This window comes from Rhipicephalus sanguineus, chromosome 6 (assembly GCF_013339695.2).
Source record: "Rhipicephalus sanguineus isolate Rsan-2018 chromosome 6, BIME_Rsan_1.4, whole genome shotgun sequence".
Classification (NCBI taxonomy): domain Eukaryota; kingdom Metazoa; phylum Arthropoda; class Arachnida; order Ixodida; family Ixodidae; genus Rhipicephalus; species Rhipicephalus sanguineus.
In genome coordinates this window covers 42174087-42177965 of record NC_051181.1, presented here as the reverse complement: position 1 = coordinate 42177965, position 3879 = coordinate 42174087, and the positions used below count along the sequence as shown (strand labels likewise).

The 3879-nt window shown below is 45.6% G+C and overlaps 1 long non-coding RNA gene across 1 annotated transcript; it reads left to right on the top strand.

The window, feature by feature from the left end:
* Positions 1 to 1165: 1165 nt before the first annotated feature.
* LOC125758957 (uncharacterized) lies at positions 1166 to 3381 on the top strand. Its single transcript, XR_007416497.1, has 3 exons — positions 1166 to 1215; positions 1284 to 1697; positions 3156 to 3381. It is a non-coding gene; the product is annotated as an uncharacterized LOC125758957 (long non-coding RNA).
* Positions 3382 to 3879: the final 498 nt, after the last annotated feature.

The following is a 3879-nucleotide window of genomic DNA, read 5'->3' as shown; positions in this document are numbered from 1 at the left end:
GGATTTAAACAGAGCGGAAGGCGTTGTGCACGCTGAGATTTTTGCGATCGGATGCTTCCAGCGAGCTGTCGGCTGCGAGGAATTCAGCGGCCTGTCGCAGTCGTCCGTCAGGAACACGCCATTACTGTCGCTCACGGGCAAAAACGGTGGGTGGCCTTTTCCGGAGACCACAGACGCGAAGAGCGAACAAAGGCGGCGTTCGCGCGGCTCGGGCAGATTCCCGTTGTGGTCGGGTGCGTGGATGGTACGCTCATCGCAATCCCGAAGCCCCATGGCCTGAGCTCCGCGGACACGACGCATTACATGTCGGGGAAGGGACTCTACGCATTCAACACCACGATCGTGAGTATTATTCATGCATTGTATGCGTAACGAATTGTTTCATTTATATCGCTTAAACTTTCCGCTTTACTGAGGCTGTTGCAACTGAGTATAAGTGGGAGCGGTATTTTCGAGCTATCCAGAACGGGAATTGGTTCGTTTCAGGGCACTTCGCTTAGGATAAGCGATGAAATCATGTGACGCGGAGTACACATTGGTTCAGCGGCCTACACAGTGCATAATATTACCGTTGCTCGTTCGCCATGTGTACCCGAAGCTTGATTCTCGATTTGTATTTGTTGAGATTAGCACTCCCAGAATGTGCCGTAGTATGTCCTTATTGTTCATTGTCGTGATGGACGTTACATGGATCAATACATGGATGGATGAATAAACTTTATTTCGGTCCCTCGGAACGCGCCCTAGCATGTACATTAAATACGCATTGTTTCATAACCCTTTTTTCAGTCGAAGTTTTTCGTGTTGTAGATATTTCGTGATACATTGCCTTAAACATACAGCAATAATTTGGTTAAAAGGCTTTGGTGGCTGAATGATGGGTTGGTCCAAGCAGTAAACATGCAGACTACCCTTTGACACTGCATTGTCCTCGTGTTAGAACTTATGGTACAAGTCCTACCCTGTCGATGATTTGTCCATAGCTATGTTTCAACAGTCAGTAACAGTGAAGACAGATGTAGTTACATTAACATAATACCCAACATTGTACCCAAGGTCATTTATGGGTACAATTTTGACTGAATTGAATTCTGCAGACATGTGATGCCGACCTCTGGATGTCAGTCCATGTTTCCTGGGGTCATGTCATGACTAGTGGGTATGGCGGGGGAGCCCTCTCCGTCAGCACCTGGAAGCAAAACTTCGGCTTGCTTGGTAAGTGCTGTCAATGCTTGCCACATTCAAGATGTTATCACTACAGCTGTCTTGCCGACCTCGTGCAGGAGACTCCAGCTATACATTAGAACCGTGGTTCCTGACACCAGTGCCCGGACGACCAGCTCGTGGCACCCCTGATGACCACTACAACAAGGCCCACACCGCCATTGCGCAATGTTGTGGAGTGGTGCATCGCTGTAAGCTTGTGCACAGCTGCTCAAGCATCATTGCTGCTTGTGCAGCTCTGCACGACATTGCGTTGGCGGCACATGAGCCTGTTCTCGAAGGAAACGATGACGACACCGACGATGCTGACTGCTGCCAGCAGCAGCTGAGCTACCACCACCACCACCACCACAACGGGAGCCAGCAGCAGCGCAACCGTGTAGTGAACCTGTTTCGAGAACTACAGGGCCTGCATGCTTGAGCACCTGCGCAGAGTACGCCGCCGCCTGCAACGACCTCGGCAGCATTGCGTGGTGCGTGTTTGTCTTTGTTCAATGTGTTTGTCACTGTTTTTTTTTACTACGCTTCAAATGTTTGCTACACATATCAACGAAACAGCGTTCTCCTATCAATGAATAACCCCCTTGAATAGGTTGGCAAAAAATGTGAAGCTCACCCTGACTCACTCGTGAAATATATTTTGCTCTTGGGGCTCACTCAAACTCAGACTCACCAAAATTTTCCTCAAGCGGATTCACTCGGACTCAGGCTCACTAAAATGTTTTCAGCCGGACTCGAACTCACCAATGTATTACTCACTTGGACTCACAGCTCGATCTGAATCTGAGTGAGTCGACTCATGAGTGATTTTGCCGACCTATGCCCCCTTGTCACACAACGCCATGCTGATGAAATGCTTCGACCAGGTTGTAAAATATGGCGCTTCACACTAAGCACAAGTGAGAGCTCAACTGTGAATGGCACATGGTGCCATTCACAGCCAAAGTGGTAACCGGAAAAGGCTGTTTGAATCAGGACAGCAAGATGCGGTAGCTTTAATGCAACAAGAATCGTGCTTGTAAATGAAATGAACAACAAGGGTGGTGTCAGAATTGAAATTTTATTACAAGTATCACGAGCAATGCACATAAAAAGCAAAATAAATAAATATCCTTTAAATTTAATGCCAAGGAAAAGAATACAAAAGTAGCTTCCTTTTATAATATACAAATGGAGTTATTACAAAGTGCCTGCTGCTCCTCTGCAACAACACACGCGTCTCGCAGCACGAAAGTCATTGTATTACATGAAAACAAGGCACAGTCGAACCGGTATTAATTGAACTCGCTAAAAAATGCAAGTTGTTGGTTGCTGATATGTCTTCCTCTATTATTGATTTCTGTTTGTACCCAATCCTGTTATCTAAACACTTCTAAGCAACAGAACACGTATTCGTCAACTGTTTTTTGGTCTTGCAATATTTCAAAATTGTGCAACCTAGACCTTTCACAAACGCTTTTCTTTTTTTCTAGGACGTGTAAAAATCGATAGAAAACGTACAGTGTGCCACAATATTCTACACGTATACACTATAAACATAAAGATACACTACAGTGCACTCTGTGCATATACTACAAAATTGCTCAATGCATGACTTTGTATAATGAGATTTTAAAAAATGACATGGCAAAACATGATTTATAAATGAAACCACACTGTGCTATGCACATGTACTACAAAACTGCTGAATGCATCACCTCGCACGACGAGATTAAAAACAAATGACATCGCAGGACAAGATTTACCATTGATCTACACTTTACTATGTACAATGAAACAGCACATCAGTGCTTCTGATATGCAGAAAAAGAAAATTAACTGAAAGAAAATTGCAGGGCACCATTGAAGCAAACCAGCGTATCATAGCTCGTGATGTGAACAAAAATAAATCTACATATATGTACAACTAGTCTTTACAAATCACTGTGCAGGTGCCTTCCGCTGCAATGAGGGCCCGGGCGAGGGTACCAACGCCTTGCAATTTGTGGACCGCGTCACCGAGAAGTTGAACCTGGCGCAGCTTTCCAATGATGCCTGGCCCTGCCGCCTGGTGTTTGCGGCTAGTAACTCCAGCGCCTCGGCCTGCCGGTTGCCCCCATCTCGCAGCTGCGGCATGAGCTGGAAACCAAGAAATGTGTTGCCATTATCATCTATAAATTTCCTGCTATCGACTCTTCGCTGGAAGCTTCTGTTCGTGAAGAGTTTCAGTGTGTGCAACAATTTCCTCTCTGTTGAAAATCCACTGACCCAACGGCATCCATGAATGGTGCTTGGTTCACCGCACAACCAACGCACTTCGTTTGGACAGACCAAAGCGGTCCCGGAATTCATATTGCTCATCTCATCAAACGCATCTCACGCCTCTAACCATCTCTGCATGAGAAGCAACCAAACAGCCCTTTTCAGGGCTGCACAATCGTTTGCCCGGCTTTACGCGATGATTGACACAATCTCCTTCCGAAACCCTAGCTGCTGCAGTATGCAAAACATACAGCAAGCAGGTGTAACACAGGTGCAAACATGTGCATTTGTGTATGATGGTATGTGAAAAAGTTATATAACGAGCTTGCTTTTTGAACAGTATATTTAGCAATAGCACATTTTCAGTTTCACTTTTGAAGCAATTGACAAAACAGGGAAACATTTCAAGATGTT